At 41.3% G+C, this 15,000-nt stretch overlaps 20 non-coding genes across 20 annotated transcripts in view; 9 read left to right on the top strand and 11 right to left on the bottom strand.

Moving 5' to 3' along the window:
- The window catches only part of TRNAE-UUC (transfer RNA glutamic acid (anticodon UUC)), a 72-nt gene extending 1 nt beyond the window's left edge, over positions 1–71 (top strand). The window contains exon 1 of the tRNA in view: positions 1–71. This exon is cut by the window's left edge and continues 1 nt beyond it. This is a non-coding gene — a tRNA (tRNA-Glu).
- Positions 72–992: 921 nt separating this feature from the next.
- On the bottom strand, positions 993–1,065 carry TRNAM-CAU (transfer RNA methionine (anticodon CAU)). The gene has a single exon. It is a non-coding gene; the product is annotated as a tRNA-Met (tRNA).
- A 115-nt stretch (positions 1,066–1,180) lies between these two features.
- On the top strand, positions 1,181–1,252 carry TRNAE-UUC (transfer RNA glutamic acid (anticodon UUC)). Its single transcript has one exon. It is a non-coding gene; the product is annotated as a tRNA-Glu (tRNA).
- A 1,360-nt stretch (positions 1,253–2,612) lies between these two features.
- On the bottom strand, positions 2,613–2,685 carry TRNAM-CAU (transfer RNA methionine (anticodon CAU)). The gene has a single exon. It is a non-coding gene; the product is annotated as a tRNA-Met (tRNA).
- Positions 2,686–2,799: 114 nt separating this feature from the next.
- Positions 2,800–2,871, top strand: TRNAE-UUC (transfer RNA glutamic acid (anticodon UUC)). Its single transcript has one exon. It is a non-coding gene; the product is annotated as a tRNA-Glu (tRNA).
- Positions 2,872–3,653: 782 nt separating this feature from the next.
- Positions 3,654–3,726, bottom strand: TRNAM-CAU (transfer RNA methionine (anticodon CAU)). Its single transcript has one exon. It is a non-coding gene; the product is annotated as a tRNA-Met (tRNA).
- Positions 3,727–4,829: 1,103 nt separating this feature from the next.
- Positions 4,830–4,902, bottom strand: TRNAM-CAU (transfer RNA methionine (anticodon CAU)). Its single transcript has one exon. It is a non-coding gene; the product is annotated as a tRNA-Met (tRNA).
- A 1,265-nt stretch (positions 4,903–6,167) lies between these two features.
- On the bottom strand, positions 6,168–6,240 carry TRNAM-CAU (transfer RNA methionine (anticodon CAU)). The gene has a single exon. It is a non-coding gene; the product is annotated as a tRNA-Met (tRNA).
- Positions 6,241–7,349: 1,109 nt separating this feature from the next.
- TRNAM-CAU (transfer RNA methionine (anticodon CAU)) lies at positions 7,350–7,422 on the bottom strand. Its single transcript has one exon. It is a non-coding gene; the product is annotated as a tRNA-Met (tRNA).
- Positions 7,423–7,536: 114 nt separating this feature from the next.
- On the top strand, positions 7,537–7,608 carry TRNAE-UUC (transfer RNA glutamic acid (anticodon UUC)). The gene has a single exon. It is a non-coding gene; the product is annotated as a tRNA-Glu (tRNA).
- A 921-nt stretch (positions 7,609–8,529) lies between these two features.
- Positions 8,530–8,602, bottom strand: TRNAM-CAU (transfer RNA methionine (anticodon CAU)). Its single transcript has one exon. It is a non-coding gene; the product is annotated as a tRNA-Met (tRNA).
- A 114-nt stretch (positions 8,603–8,716) lies between these two features.
- On the top strand, positions 8,717–8,788 carry TRNAE-UUC (transfer RNA glutamic acid (anticodon UUC)). The gene has a single exon. It is a non-coding gene; the product is annotated as a tRNA-Glu (tRNA).
- Positions 8,789–10,148: 1,360 nt separating this feature from the next.
- Positions 10,149–10,221, bottom strand: TRNAM-CAU (transfer RNA methionine (anticodon CAU)). The gene has a single exon. It is a non-coding gene; the product is annotated as a tRNA-Met (tRNA).
- A 113-nt stretch (positions 10,222–10,334) lies between these two features.
- Positions 10,335–10,406, top strand: TRNAE-UUC (transfer RNA glutamic acid (anticodon UUC)). Its single transcript has one exon. It is a non-coding gene; the product is annotated as a tRNA-Glu (tRNA).
- A 921-nt stretch (positions 10,407–11,327) lies between these two features.
- On the bottom strand, positions 11,328–11,400 carry TRNAM-CAU (transfer RNA methionine (anticodon CAU)). Its single transcript has one exon. It is a non-coding gene; the product is annotated as a tRNA-Met (tRNA).
- A 114-nt stretch (positions 11,401–11,514) lies between these two features.
- TRNAE-UUC (transfer RNA glutamic acid (anticodon UUC)) lies at positions 11,515–11,586 on the top strand. The gene has a single exon. It is a non-coding gene; the product is annotated as a tRNA-Glu (tRNA).
- Positions 11,587–12,507: 921 nt separating this feature from the next.
- Positions 12,508–12,580, bottom strand: TRNAM-CAU (transfer RNA methionine (anticodon CAU)). Its single transcript has one exon. It is a non-coding gene; the product is annotated as a tRNA-Met (tRNA).
- A 114-nt stretch (positions 12,581–12,694) lies between these two features.
- Positions 12,695–12,766, top strand: TRNAE-UUC (transfer RNA glutamic acid (anticodon UUC)). The gene has a single exon. It is a non-coding gene; the product is annotated as a tRNA-Glu (tRNA).
- A 1,107-nt stretch (positions 12,767–13,873) lies between these two features.
- On the top strand, positions 13,874–13,945 carry TRNAE-UUC (transfer RNA glutamic acid (anticodon UUC)). Its single transcript has one exon. It is a non-coding gene; the product is annotated as a tRNA-Glu (tRNA).
- A 921-nt stretch (positions 13,946–14,866) lies between these two features.
- Positions 14,867–14,939, bottom strand: TRNAM-CAU (transfer RNA methionine (anticodon CAU)). Its single transcript has one exon. It is a non-coding gene; the product is annotated as a tRNA-Met (tRNA).
- Positions 14,940–15,000: the final 61 nt, after the last annotated feature.

The following is a 15,000-nucleotide window of genomic DNA, read 5'->3' as shown; positions in this document are numbered from 1 at the left end:
CCCATATGGTCTAGCGGTTAGGATTCCTGGTTTTCACCCAGGCGGCCCGGGTTCGACTCCCGGTATGGGAATGTGTTTTTTTTATAAACTTGCAGGCAAGTTCAAAGGAGGGTGAGGTCATTTGAAAGTGAAGCGGACGGAGTTCTAGTTGGTCTTTGTGGGTGAAAAGAAAGAAATCGGAACACATCTGTTGTTAGCCATTTATTATATCCATTTTCTCAAGATCCCACTTGGCTTCAAAGCTAAACTCATCCCCATCTCCACTTTCTAACTCTATGATGCTAAGGAAGTCAACCAAACCTCGTGGCAAAAGATGGAAAAATTGCCTGGTGTGAGGATTAAACTCACAGTTTTCAGATTATTAAATTCATAGGCCGACCAGATCACTGCAGAGTTAAGCAGCTGAAGTTGGAGTTGTACTTTGTGGATGGAAAAAGAAAATCATTACCCCACAGCTTTAAGCCATTCATTTGGTCCACTTGCCTTCTAAGCTAAACTCATGCCCATCTCTTAAGAAATTCAGCAAAACCTCATGGCTAAAGACAAGAAAATTGCCCAGTTTTGTCTCTCATGGCTAAAGACAAGAAGTCAACCAAACCTCATGGCAAAAGATGGAAAAATTACCTTCTAAGCTAAACTCATGCCCATCTCTTAAGGAAATCAACAAAACCTCATGGCTAAAGACAAGAAAATTGCCCAGTTTTGTCTCTCATGGCTAAAGACAAGAAGTCAACCAAACCTCATGGCAAAAGATGGAAAAATTGCCCGGTGTGGGAATCAAACTCACAGTTTTCAGATTATTAAATTCATAGGCCGACCAGATCACTGCAGAGTTAAGAAGCTGGAGTTGGAGTTGTTCTTTGTGGATGAAAAAAGAAAATCATTACCCCACAGCTTTAAGCCATTCATTTGGTCCACTTGCCTTCTAAGCTAAACTCATGCCCATCTCTTAAGGAAATCAACAAAACCTCATGGCTAAAGCCAAGAAAAATTGCCCCGTGTGAGGATCGAACTCACGACCTTCAGATTATGAGACTGACGCGCTACCTACTACGCTAACGAGGCAAGTGGCATGGTGGTATGATCCAGTGCCAAGCGGATAATTCAAAAGAATACAAATTTTAGATCACTTTTTTACTTTTTTTTTTTCCTCCAACAAAAAAACTGTGGCAGAAGCAGGTCCCATATGGTCTAGCGGTTAGGATTCCTGGTTTTCACCCAGGCGGCCCGGGTTCGACTCCCGGTATGGGAATGTGTTTTTTTTATAAACTTGCAGGCAAGTTCAAAGGAGGGTGAGGTCATTGGAAAGTGAAGCGGATGGAGTTGTAGTTGGTCTTTGTGGGTGAAAAGAAAGAAATCGGAACACATCTGTTGTTAGCCATTTATTATATCGATTTTCTCAAGATCCCACTTGGCTTCAAAGCTAAACTCATCCCCATCTCCACTTTCTAACTCTATGATGCTAAGGAAGTCAACCAAACCTCGTGGCAAAAGATGGAAAAATTGCCTGGTGTGAGGATTAAACTCACAGTTTTCAGATTATTAAATTCATAGGCCGACCAGATCACTGCAGAGTTAAGCAGCTGAAGTTGGAGTTGTACTTTGTGGATGGAAAAAGAAAATCATTACCCCACAGCTTTAAGCCATTCATTTGATCCACTTGCCTTCTAAGCTAAACTCATGCCCATCTCTTAAGGAATTCAGCAAAACCTCATGGCTAAAGACAAGAAAATTGCCCAGTTTTGTCTCTCTTGGCTAAAGACAAGAAGTCAACCAAACCTCATGGCAAAAGATGGAAAAATTACCTTCTAAGCTAAACTCATGCCCATCTCTTAAGGAAATCAACAAAACCTCATGGCTAAAGACAAGAAAATTGCCCAGTTTTGTCTCTCATGGCTAAAGACAAGAAGTCAACCAAACCTCATGGCAAAAGATGGAAAAATTGCCCGGTGTGGGAATCAAACTCACAGTTTTCAGATTATTAAATTCATAGGCCGACCAGATCACTGCAGAGTTAAGAAGCTGGAGTTGGAGTTGTTCTTTGTGGATGAAAAAAGAAAATCATTACCCCACAGCTTTAAGCCATTCATTTGGTCCACTTGCCTTCTAAGCTAAACTCATGCCCATCTCTTAAGGAATTCAGCAAAACCTCATGGCTAAAGACAAGAAAATTGCCCAGTTTTGTCTCTCATGGCTAAAGACAAGAAGTCAACCAAACCTCATGGCAAAAGATGGAAAAATTACCTTCTAAGCTAAACTCATGCCCATCTCTTAAGGAAATCAACAAAACCTCATGGCTAAAGACAAGAAAATTGCCCAGTTTTGTCTCTCATGGCTAAAGACAAGAAGTCAACCAAACCTCATGGCAAAAGATGGAAAAATTGCCCGGTGTGGGAATCAAACTCACAGTTTTCAGATTATTAAAATCATAGGCCGACCAGATCACTGCAGAGTTAAGCAGCTGGAGTTGGAGTTGTTCTTTGTGGATGAAAAAAGAAAATCCTTACCCCACAGCTTTAAGCCATTCATTCGGTCCACTTGCCTTCTAAGCTAAACTCATGCCCATCTCTTAAGGAAATCAACAAAACCTCATGGCTAAAGCCAAGAAAAATTGCCCCGTGTGAGGATCGAACTCACGACCTTCAGATTATGAGACTGACGCGCTACCTACTGCGCTAACGAAGCAAGTGGCATGGTGGTATGATCCAGTGCCAAGCGGATAATTCAAAAGAATACAAATTTTAGATCACTTTTTTACTTTTTTTTTTCCTCATACAAAAAAACTGTGGCAGAAGCAGGTCCCATATGGTCTAGCGGTTAGGATTCCTGGTTTTCACCCAGGCGGCCCGGGTTCGACTCCCGGTATGGGAATGTGTGTTTTTTTTATAAACTTGCAGGCAAGTTCAAAGGAGGGTGAGGTCATTTGAAAGTGAAGCGGACAGAGTTCTAGTTGGTCTTTGTGGGTGAAAAGAAAGAAATCGGAACACATCTGTTGTTAGCCATTTATTATATCCATTTTCTCAAGATCCCACTTGGCTTCAAAGCTAAACTCATCCCCATCTCCACTTTCTAACTCTATGATGCTAAGGAAGTCAACCAAACCTCATGGCAAAAGATGGAAAAATTGCCTGGTGTGAGGATTAAACTCACAGTTTTCAGATTATTAAATTCATAGGCCGACCAGATCACTGCAGAGTTAAGCAGCTGGAGTTGGAGTTGTACTTTGTGGATGGAAAAAGAAAATCATTACCCCACAGCTTTAAGCCATTCATTTGGTCCACTTGCCTTCTAAGCTAAACTCATGCCCATCTCTTAAGGAATTCAGCAAAACCTCATGGCTAAAGACAAGAAAATTGCCCAGTTGTGTCTCTCATGGCTAAAGACAAGAAGTCAACCAAACCTCATGGCAAAAGATGGAAAAATTGCCCAAAGTGAGGATCAAACTCACAGTTTTCAGATTATTAAATTCATAGGCCGACCAGATCACTGCAGAGTTAAGCAGCTGGAGTTGGAGTTGTTCTTTGTGGATGAAAAAAGAAAATCCTTACCCCACAGCTTTAAGCCATTCATTTGGTCCACTTGCCTTCTAAGCTAAACTCATGCCCATCTCTTAAGGAAATCAACAAAACCTCATGGATAAAGCCAAGAAAAATTGCCCCGTGTGAGGATCGAACTCACGACCTTCTGATTATGAGACTGACGCGCTACCTACTGCGCTAACGAGGCAAGTGGCATGGTGCTGTGATCCAGTGCCCAGCGGATAATTCAAAAGAATACAAATTTTAGATCACTTTTTTACTTTTTTTTCCTCATACAAAAAAACTGTGGCAGAAGCAGGTTCCATATGGTATAGCGGTTAGGATTCCTGGTTTTCAACCAGGCGGCCCGGGTTTGACTCCCGGTATGGGAATGTGTTTTTTTTATAAACTTGCAGGCAAGTTCACAGGAGGGTGAGGTCATTTGAAAGTGAAGCGGACGGAGTTCTAGTTGGTCTTTGTGGGTGAAAAGAAAGAAATCGGAACACATCTGTTGTTAGCCATTTATTATATCCATTTTCTCAAGATCCCACTTGGCTTCAAAGCTAAACTCATCCCCATCTCCACTTTCTAACTCTATGATGCTAAGGAAGTCAACCAAACCTCGTGGCAAAAGATGGAAAAATTGCCTGGTGTGAGGATTAAACTCAGTTTTCAGATTATTAAATTCATAGGCCGACCAGATCACTGCAGAGTTAAGCAGCTGGAGTTGGAGTTGTACTTTGTGGATGGAAAAAGAAAATCATTACCCCACAGCTTTAAGCCATTCATTTGGTCCACTTGCCTTCTAAGCTAAACTCATGCCCATCTCTTAAGGAATTCAGCAAAACCTCATGGCTAAAGACAAGAAAATTGCCCAGTTTTGTCTCTCATGGCTAAAGACAAGAAGTCAACCAAACCTCATGGCAAAAGATGGAAAAATTACCTTCTAAGCTAAACTCATTCCCATCTCTTAAGGAAATCAACAAAACCTCATGGCTAAAGACAAGAAAATTGCCCAGTTTTGTCTCTCATGGCTAAAGACAAGAAGTCAACCAAACCTCATGGCAAAAGATGGAAAAATTGCCCGGTGTGGGAATCAAACTCACAGTTTTCAGATTATTAAATTCATAGGCCGACCAGATCACTGCAGAGTTAAGCAGCTGGAGTTGGAGTTGTTCTTTGTGGATGAAAAAAGAAAATCATTACCCCACAGCTTTAAGCCATTCATTTGGTCCACTTGCCTTCTAAGCTAAACTCATGCCCATCTCTTAAGGAAATCAACAAAACCTCATGGCTAAAGCCAAGAAAAATTGCCCCGTGTGAGGATCGAACTCACGACCTTCAGATTATGAGACTGACGCGCTACCCACTACGCTAACGAGGCAAGTGGCATGGTGGTATGATGGTATGATCCAGTGCCAAGCGGATAATTCAAAAGAATACAAATTTTAGATCACTTTTTTTTTTTTTTTTTCCTCCAACAAAAAAACTGTGGCAGAAGCAGGTCCCATATGGTCTAGCGGTTAGGATTCCTGGTTTTCACCCAGGCGGCCCAGGTTTGACTCCCGGTATGGGAATGTGTTTTTTTTATAAACTTGCAGGCAAGTTCAAAGGAGGGTGAGGTCATTTGAAAGTGAAGCGGACGGAGTTCTAGTTGGTCTTTGTGGTTGAAAAGAAAGAAATCGGAACACATCTGTTGTTAGCCATTTATTATATCCATTTTCTCAAGATCCCACTTGGCTTCAAAGCTAAACTCATCCCCATCTCCACTTTCTAACTCTATGATGCTAAGGAAGTCAACCAAACCTCATGGCAAAAGATGGAAAAATTGCCTGGTGTGAGGATTAAACTCACAGTTTTCAGATTATTAAATTCATAGGCCGACCAGATATCTGCAGAGTTAAGCAGCTGGAGTTGGAGTTGTACTTTGTGGATGGAAAAAGAAATTCATTACCCCACAGCTTTAAGCCATTCATTTGGTCCACTTGCCTTCTAAGCTAAACTCATGCCCATCTCTTAAGGAATTCAGCAAAACCTCATGGCTAAAGACAAGAAAATTGCCCAGTTGTGTCTCTCATGGCTAAAGACAAGAAGTCAACCAAACCTCATGGCAAAAGATGGAAAAATTGCCCAAAGTGAGGATCAAACTCACAGTTTTCAGATTATTAAATTCATAGGCCGACCAGATCACTGCAGAGTTAAGCAGCTGGAGTTGTTCTTTGTGGATGAAAAAAGAAAATCCTTACCCCACAGCTTCAAGCCATTCATTTGGTCCACTTGCCTTCTAAGCTAAACTCATGCCCATCTCTTAAGGAAATCAACAAAACCTCATGGCTAAAGACAAGAAAATTGCCCAGTTTTGTCTCTCATGGCTAAAGACAAGAAGTCAACCAAACCTCATGGCAAAAGATGGAAAAATTGCCCGGTGTGGGAATCAAACTCACAGTTTTCAGATTATTAAATTCATAGGCCGACCAGATCACTGCAGAGTTAAGAAGCTGGAGTTGGAGTTGTTCTTTGTGGATGAAAAAAGAAAATCATTACCCCACAGCTTTAAGCCATTCATTTGGTCCACTTGCCTTCTAAGCTAAACTCATGCCAATCTCTTAAGGAAATCAACAAAACCTCATGGCTAAAGCCAAGAAAAATTGCCCCGTGTGAGGATTGAACTCACGACCTTCAGATTATGAGACTGACGGGCTACCTACTGCGCTAACGAGGCAAGTGGCATGGAGGTATGATCCAGTGCCAAGCTGATAATTCAAAAGAATACAAATTTTAGATCACTTTTTTACTTTTTTTTTTTCCTCAAACAAAAAAACAGTGGCAGAAGTAGGTCCCATATGGTCTAGCGGTTAGGATTCCTGGTTTTCACCCAGGCGGCCTGGGTTCGACTCCCGGTATCGGAATTTTTTTTTTTTAATAAACTTGCAGGCAAGTTCAAAGGAGGGTGAGGTCATTGGAAAGTGAAGCGGATGGAGTTGTAGTTGGTCTTTGTGGGTGAAAAGAAAGAATTCGGAACACATCTGTTGTTAGCCATTTATTATATCCATTTTCTCAAGATCCCACTTGGCTTCAAAGCTAAACTCATCCCCATCTCCACTTTCTAACTCTATGATGCTAAGGAAGTCAACCAAACCTCATGGCAAAAGATGGAAAAATTGCCTGGTGTGAGGATTAAACTCACAGTTTTCAGATTATTAAATTCATAGGCCGACCAGATCACTGCAGAGTTAAGCAGCTGGAGTTGGAGTTGTACTTTGTGGATGGAAAAAGAAAATCATTACCCCACAGCTTTAAGCCATTCATTTGGTCCACTTGCCTTCTAAGCTAAACTCATGCCCATCTCTTAAGGAATTCAGCGAAACCTCATGGCTAAAGACAAGAAAATTGCCCAGTTTTGTCTCTCATGGCTAAAGACAAGAAGTCAACCAAACCTCATGGCAAAAGATGGAAAAATTACCTTCTAAGCTAAACTCATGCCCATCTCTTAAGGAAATCAACAAAACCTCATGGCTAAAGACAAGAAAATTGCCCAGTTTTGTCTCTCATGGCTAAAGACAAGAAGTCAACCAAACCTCATGGCAAAAGATGGAAAAATTGCCCGGTGTGGGAATCAAACTCACAGTTTTCAGATTATTAAAATCATAGGCCGACCAGATCACTGCAGAGTTAAGCAGCTGGAGTTGTAGTTGTTCTTTGTGGATGAAAAAAGAAAATCCTTACCCCACAGCTTTAAGCCATTCATTTGGTCCACTTGCCTTCTAAGCTAAACTCATGCCCATCTCTTAAGGAAATCAACAAAACCTCATGGCTAAAGCCAAGAAAAATTGCCCCGTGTGAGGATTGAACTCACGACCTTCAGATTATGAGACTGACGGGCTACCTACTGCGCTAACGAGGCAAGTGGCATGGTGGTATGATCCAGTGCCAAGCGGATAATTCAAAAGAATACAAATTTTAGATCACTTTTTTACTTTTTTTTTTCCTCCAACAAAAAAACAGTGGCAGAAGTAGGTCCCATATGGTCTAGCGGTTAGGATTCCTGGTTTTCATCCAGGCGGCCCGGGTTCGACTCCCGGTATGGGAATGTGTTTTTTTTATAAACTTGCAGGCAAGTTCAAAGGAGGGTGAGGTCATTGGAAAGTGAAGCGGATGGAGTTGTAGTTTGTCTTTGTGGGTGAAAAGAAAGAAATCGGAACACATCTGTTGTTAGCCATTTATTATATCGATTTTCTCAAGATCCCACTTGGCTTCAAAGCTAAACTCATCCCCATCTCCACTTTCTAACTCTATGATGCTAAGGAAGTCAACCAAACCTCATGGCAAAAGATGGAAAAATTGCCTGGTGTGAGGATTAAACTCACAGTTTTCAGATTATTAAATTCATAGGCCGACCAGATCACTGCAGAGTTAAGCAGCTGGAGTTGGAGTTGTACTTTGTGGATGGAAAAAGAAAATCATTACCCCACAGCTTTAAGCCATTCATTTGGTCCACTTGCCTTCTAAGCTAAACTCATGCCCATCTCTTAAGGAATTCAGCAAAACCTCATGGCTAAAGACAAGAAAATTGCCCAGTTTTGTCTCTCATGGCTAAAGACAAGAAGTCAACCAAACCCCATGGCAAAAGATGGAAAAATTACCTTCTAAGCTAAACTCATGCCCATCTCTTAAGGAAATCAACAAAACCTCATGGCTAAAGACAAGAAAATTGCCCAGTTTTGTCTCTCATGGCTAAAGACAAGAAGTCAACCAAACCTCATGGCAAAAGATGGAAAAATTGCCCGGTGTGGGAATCAAACTCACAGTTTTCAGATTATTAAATTCATAGGCCGACCAGATCACTGCAGAGTTAAGCAGCTGGAGTTGGAGTTGTTCTTTGTGGATGAAAAAAGAAAATCATTACCCCACAGCTTTAAGCCATTCATTTGGTCCACTTGCCTTCTAAGCTAAACTCATGCCCATCTCTTAAGGAAATCAACAAAACCTCATGGCTAAAGCCAAGAAAAATTGCCCCGTGTGAGGATCGAACTCACGACCTTCAGATTATGAGACTGACGCGCTACCTACTGCGCTAACGAGGCAAGTGGCATGGTGGTTTGATCCAGTGCCAAGCGGATAATTCAAAAGAATACAAATTTTAGATCACTTTTTTACTTTTTTTTTTCCTCATACAAAAAAACTGTGGCAGAAGCAGGTCCCATATGGTTTAGCGGTTAGGATTCCTGGTTTTCACCCAGGCGGCCCGGGTTCGACTCCCGGTATGGGAATGTGTTTTTTTTATAAACTTGCAGGCAAGTTCAAAGGAGGGTGAGGTCATTTGAAAGTGAAGCGGACGGAGTTCTAGTTGGTCTTTGTGGGTGAAAAGAAAGAAATCGGAACACATCTGTTGTTAGCCATTTATTATATCCATTTTCTCAAGATCCCACTTGGCTTCAAAGCTAAACTCATCCCCATCTCCACTTTCTAACTCTATGATGCTGAGGAAGTCAACCAAACCTCATGGCAAAAGATGGAAAAATTGCCTGGTGTGAGGATTAAACTCACAGTTTTCAGATTATTAAATTCATAGGCCGACCAGATCACTGCAGAGTTAAGCAGCTGGAGTTGGAGTTGTACTTTGTGGATGGAAAAAGAAAATCATTACCCCACAGCTTTAAGCCATTCATTTGGTCCACTTGCCTTCTAATCTAAACTCATGCCCATCTCTTAAGGAATTCAGCAAAACCTCATGGCTAAAGACAAGAAAATTGCCCAGTTTTGTCTCTCATGGCTAAAGACAAGAAGTCAACCAAACCTCATGGCAAAAGATGGAAAAATTACCTTCTAAGCTAAACTCATGCCCATCTCTTAAGGAAATCAACAAAACCTCATGGCTAAAGACAAGAAAATTGCCCAGTTTTGTCTCTCATGGCTAAAGACAAGAAGTCAACCAAACCTCATGGCAAAAGATGGAAAAATTGCCCGGTGTGGGAATCAAACTCACAGTTTTCAGATTATTAAATTCATAGGCCGACCAGATCACTGCAGAGTTAAGCAGCTGGAGTTGGAGTTGTTCTTTGTGGATGAAAAAAGAAAATCATTACCCCACAGCTTTAAGCCATTCATTTGGTCCACTTGCCTTCTAAGCTAAACTCATGCCCATCTCTTAAGGAATTCAGCAAAACCTCATGGCTAAAGACAAGAAAATTGCCCAGTTTTGTCTCTCATGGCTAAAGACAAGAAGTCAACCAAACCTCATGGCAAAAGATGGAAAAATTACCTTCTAAGCTAAACTCATGCCCATCTCTTAAGGAAATCAACAAAACCTCATGGCTAAAGACAAGAAAATTGCCCAGTTTTGTCTCTCATGGCTAAAGACAAGAAGTCAACCAAACCTCATGGCAAAAGATGGAAAAATTGCCCGGTGTGGGAATCAAACTCACAGTTTTCAGATTATTAAATTCATAGGCCGACCAGATCACTGCAGAGTTAAGCAGCTGGAGTTGGAGTTGTTCTTTGTGGATGAAAAAAGAAAATCATTACCCCACAGCTTTAAGCCATTCATTTGGTCCACTTGCCTTCTAAGCTAAACTCATGCTCATCTCTTAAGGAAATCAACAAAACCTCATGGCTAAAGCCAAGAAAAATTGCCCCGTGTGAGGATCGAACTCACGACCTTCAGATTATGAGACTAACGCGCTACCTACTGCGCTAACGAGGCAAGTGGCATGGTGGTATGATCCAGTGCCAAGCGGATAATTCAAAAGAATACAAATTTTAGATCACTTTTTTACTTTTTTTTTCCTCATACAAAAAAACTGTGGCAGAAGCAGGTTCCATATGGTCTAGCGGTTAGGATTCCTGGTTTTCACCCAGGCGGCCCGGGTTCGACTCCCGGTATGGGAATGTGTTTTTTTTATAAACTTGCAGGCAAGTTCAAAGGAGTGTGAGGTCATTTGAAAGTGAAGCGGACGGAGTTCTAGTTGATCTTTGTGGGTGAAAAGAAAGAAATCGTAACACATCTGTTGTTAGCCATTTATTATATCCATTTTCTCAAGATCCCACTTGGCTTCAAAGCTAAACTCATCCCCATCTCCACTTTCTAACTCTATGATGCTAAGGAAGTCAACCAAACCTCGTGGCAAAAGATGGAAAAATTGCCTGGTGTGAGGATTAAACTCACAGTTTTCAGATTATTAAATTCATAGGCCGACCAGATCACTGCAGAGTTAAGCAGCTGAAGTTGGAGTTGTACTTTGTGGATGGAAAAAGAAAATCATTACCCCACAGCTTTAAGCCATTCATTTGGTCCACTTGCCTTCTAAGCTAAACTCATGCCCATCTCTTAAGGAATTCAGCAAAACCTCATGGCTAAAGACAAGAAAATTGCCCAGTTTTGTCTCTCATGGCTAAAGACAAGAAGTCAACCAAACCTCATGGCAAAAGATGGAAAAATTACCTTCTAAGCTAAACTCATGCCCATCTCTTAAGGAAATCAACAAAACCTCATGGCTAAAGACAAGAAAATTGCCCAGTTTTGTCTCTCATGGCTAAAGACAAGAAGTCAACCAAACCTCATGGCAAAAGATGGAAAAATTGCCCGGTGTGGGAATCAAACTCACAGTTTTCAGATTATTAAATTCATAGGCCGACCAGATCACTGCAGAGTTAAGAAGCTGGAGTTGGAGTTGTTCTTTGTGGATGAAAAAAGAAAATCATTACCCCACAGCTTTAAGCCATTCATTTGGTCCACTTGCCTTCTAAGCTAAACTCATGCCCATCTCTTAAGGAAATCAACAAAACCTCATGGCTAAAGCCAAGAAAAATTGCCCCGTGTGAGGATTGAACTCACGACCTTCAGATTATGAGATTGACGCGCTACCTACTGCGCTAACGAGGCAAGTGGCATGGTGGTATGATCCAGTGCCAAGCTGATAATTCAAAAGAATACAAATTTTAGATCACTTTTTTACTTTTTTTTTTCCTCCAACAAAAAAACAGTGGCAGAAGTAGGTCCCATATGGTCTAGCGGTTAGGATTCCTGGTTTTCATCCAGGCGGCCCGGGTTCGACTCCCGGTATGGGAATGTGTTTTTTTTATAAACTTGCAGGCAAGTTCAAAGGAGGGTGAGGTCATTGGAAAGTGAAGCGGATGGAGTTGTAGTTTGTCTTTGTGGGTGAAAAGAAAGAAATCGGAACACATCTGTTGTTAGCCATTTATTATATCGATTTTCTCAAGATCCCACTTGGCTTCAAAGCTAAACTCATCCCCATCTCCACTTTCTAACTCTATGATGCTAAGGAAGTCAACCAAACCTCATGGCAAAAGATGGAAAAATTGCCTGGTGTGAGGATTAAACTCACAGTTTTCAGATTATTAAATTCATAGGCCGACCAGATCACTGCAGAGTTAAGCAGCTGGAGTTGGAGTTGTACTTTGTGGATGGAAAAAGAAAATCATTACCCCACAGCTTTAAGCCATTCATTTGGTCCACTTGCCTTCTAAGCTAAACTCATGCCCATCTCTTAAGGAATTCAGCAAAACCTCATGGCTAAAGACAAGAAAATTGCCCAGTTTTGTCTCTCATGGCTAAAGACAAGAAGTCAACCAAACCCCATGGCAAAAGATGGAAAAATTACCTTCTAAGCTAAACTCATGCCCATCTCTTAAGGAAATCAACAAAACCTCATGGCTAAAGACAAGAAAATTGCCCAGTTTTGTCTCTCATGGCTAAAGACAAGAAGTCAACCAAACCTCATGGCAAAAGATGGAAAAATTGCCCGGTGTGGGAATCAAACTCACAGTTTTCAGATTATTAAATTCATAGGCCGACCAGATCACTGCAGAGTTAAGCAGCTGGAGTTGGAGTTGTTCTTTGTGGATGAAAAAAGAAAATCATTACCCCACAGCTTTAAGCCATTCATTTGGTCCACTTGCCTTCTAAGCTAAACTCATGCCCATCTCTTAAGGAAATCAACAAAACCTCATGGCTAAAGCCAAGAAAAATTGCCCCGTGTGAGGATCGAACTCACGACCTTCAGATTATGAGACTGACGCGCTACCTACTGCGCTAACGAGGCAAGTGGCATGGTGGTTTGATCCAGTGCCAAGCGGATAATTCAAAAGAATACAAATTTTAGATCACTTTTTTACTTTTTTTTTTCCTCATACAAAAAAACTGTGGCAGAAGCAGGTCCCATATGGTCTAGCGGTTAGGATTCCTGGTTTTCACCCAGGCGGCCCGGGTTCGACTCCCGGTATGGGAATGTGTTTTTTTTATAAACTTGCAGGCAAGTTCAAAGGAGGGTGAGGTCATTTGAAAGTGAAGCGGACGGAGTTCTAGTTGGTCTTTGTGGGTGAAAAGAAAGAAATCGGAACACATCTGTTGTTAGCCATTTATTATATCCATTTTCTCAAGATCCCACTTGGCTTCAAAGCTAAACTCATCCCCATCTCCACTTTCTAACTCTATGATGCTAAGGAAGTCAACCAAACCTCATGGCAAAAGATGGAAAAATTGCCTGGTGTGAGGATTAAACTCACAGTTTTCAGATTATTAAATTCATAGGCCGACCAGATCACTGCAGAGTTAAGCAGCTGGAGTTGGAGTTGTACTTTGTGGATGGAAAAAGAAAATCATTACCCCACAGCTTTAAGCCATTCATTTGGTCCACTTGCCTTCTAAGCTAAACTCATGCCCATCTCTTAAGGAATTCAGCAAAACCTCATGGCTAAAGACAAGAAAATTGCCCAGTTTTGTCTCTCATGGCTAAAGACAAGAAGTCAACCAAACCCCATGGCAAAAGATGGAAAAATTACCTTCTAAGCTAAACTCATGCCCATCTCTTAAGGAAATCAACAAAACCTCATGGCTAAAGACAAGAAAATTGCCCAGTTTTGTCTCTCATGGCTAAAGACAAGAAGTCAACCAAACCTCATGGCAAAAGATGGAAAAATTGCCCGGTGTGGGAATCAAACTCACAGTTTTCAGATTATTAAATTCATAGGCCGACCAGATCACTGCAGAGTTAAGCAGCTGGAGTTGGAGTTGTTCTTTGTGGATGAAAAAAGAAAATCATTACCCCACAGCTTTAAGCCATTCATTTGGTCCACTTGCCTTCTAAGCTAAACTCATGCTCATCTCTTAAGGAAATCAACAAAACCTCATGGCTAAAGCCAAGAAAAATTGCCCTGTGTGAGGATCGAACTCACGACCTTCAGATTATGAGACTAACGCGCTACCTACTGCGCTAACGAGGCAAGTGGCATGGTGGTATGATCCAGTGCCAAGCGGATAATTCAAAAGAATACTAATTTTAGATCACTTTTTTACTTTTTTTTTCCTCATACAAAAAAACTGTGGCAGAAGCAGGTTCCATATGGTCTAGCGGTTAGGATTCCTGGTTTTCACCCAGGCGGCCCGGGTTCGACTCCCGGTATGGGAATGTGTTTTTTTTATAAACTTGCAGGCAAGTTCAAAGGAGTGTGAGGTCATTTGAAAGTGAAGCGGACGGAGTTCTAGTTGATCTTTGTGGGTGAAAAGAAAGAAATCGTAACACATCTGTTGTTAGCCATTTATTATATCCATTTTCTCAAGATCCCACTTGGCTTCAAAGCTAAACTCATCCCCATCTCCACTTTCTAACTCTATGATGCTAAGGAAGTCAACCAAACCTCGTGGCAAAAGATGGAAAAATTGCCTGGTGTGAGGATTAAACTCACAGTTTTCAGATTATTAAATTCATAGGCCGACCAGATCACTGCAGAGTTAAGCAGCTGAAGTTGGAGTTGTACTTTGTGGATGGAAAAAGAAAATCATTACCCCACAGCTTTAAGCCATTCATTTGGTCCACTTGCCTTCTAAGCTAAACTCATGCCCATCTCTTAAGGAATTCAGCAAAACCTCATGGCTAAAGACAAGAAAATTGCCCAGTTTTGTCTCTCATGGCTAAAGACAAGAAGTCAACCAAACCTCATGGCAAAAGATGGAAAAATTACCTTCTAAGCTAAACTCATGCCCATCTCTTAAGGAAATCAACAAAACCTCATGGCTAAAGACAAGAAAATTGCCCAGTTTTGTCTCTCATGGCTAAAGACAAGAAGTCAACCAAACCTCATGGCAAAAGATGGAAAAATTGCCCGGTGTGGGAATCAAACTCACAGTTTTCAGATTATTAAATTCATAGGCCGACCAGATCACTGCAGAGTTAAGAAGCTGGAGTTGGAGTTGTTCTTTGTGGATGAAAAAAGAAAATCATTACCCCACAGCTTTAAGCCATTCATTTGGTCCACTTGCCTTCTAAGCTAAACTCATGCCCATCTCTTAAGGAAATCAACAAAACCTCATGGCTAAAGCCAAGAAAAATTGCCCCGTGTGAGGATTGAACTCACGACCTTCAGATTATGAGATTGACGCGCTACCTACTGCGCTAACGAGGCAAGTGGCATGGTGGTATGATCCAGTGCCAAGCTGATAATTCAAAAGAATACAAATTTTAGA

The sequence above is a fragment of the Hyla sarda genome, chromosome 4, assembly GCF_029499605.1.
Source record: "Hyla sarda isolate aHylSar1 chromosome 4, aHylSar1.hap1, whole genome shotgun sequence".
In the NCBI taxonomy this organism is placed as follows: Eukaryota; Metazoa; Chordata; class Amphibia; order Anura; family Hylidae; genus Hyla; species Hyla sarda.
The sequence above is the reverse complement of the archived record's forward strand: the minus strand, read 5'-3'. Positions and strand labels throughout refer to the sequence as shown.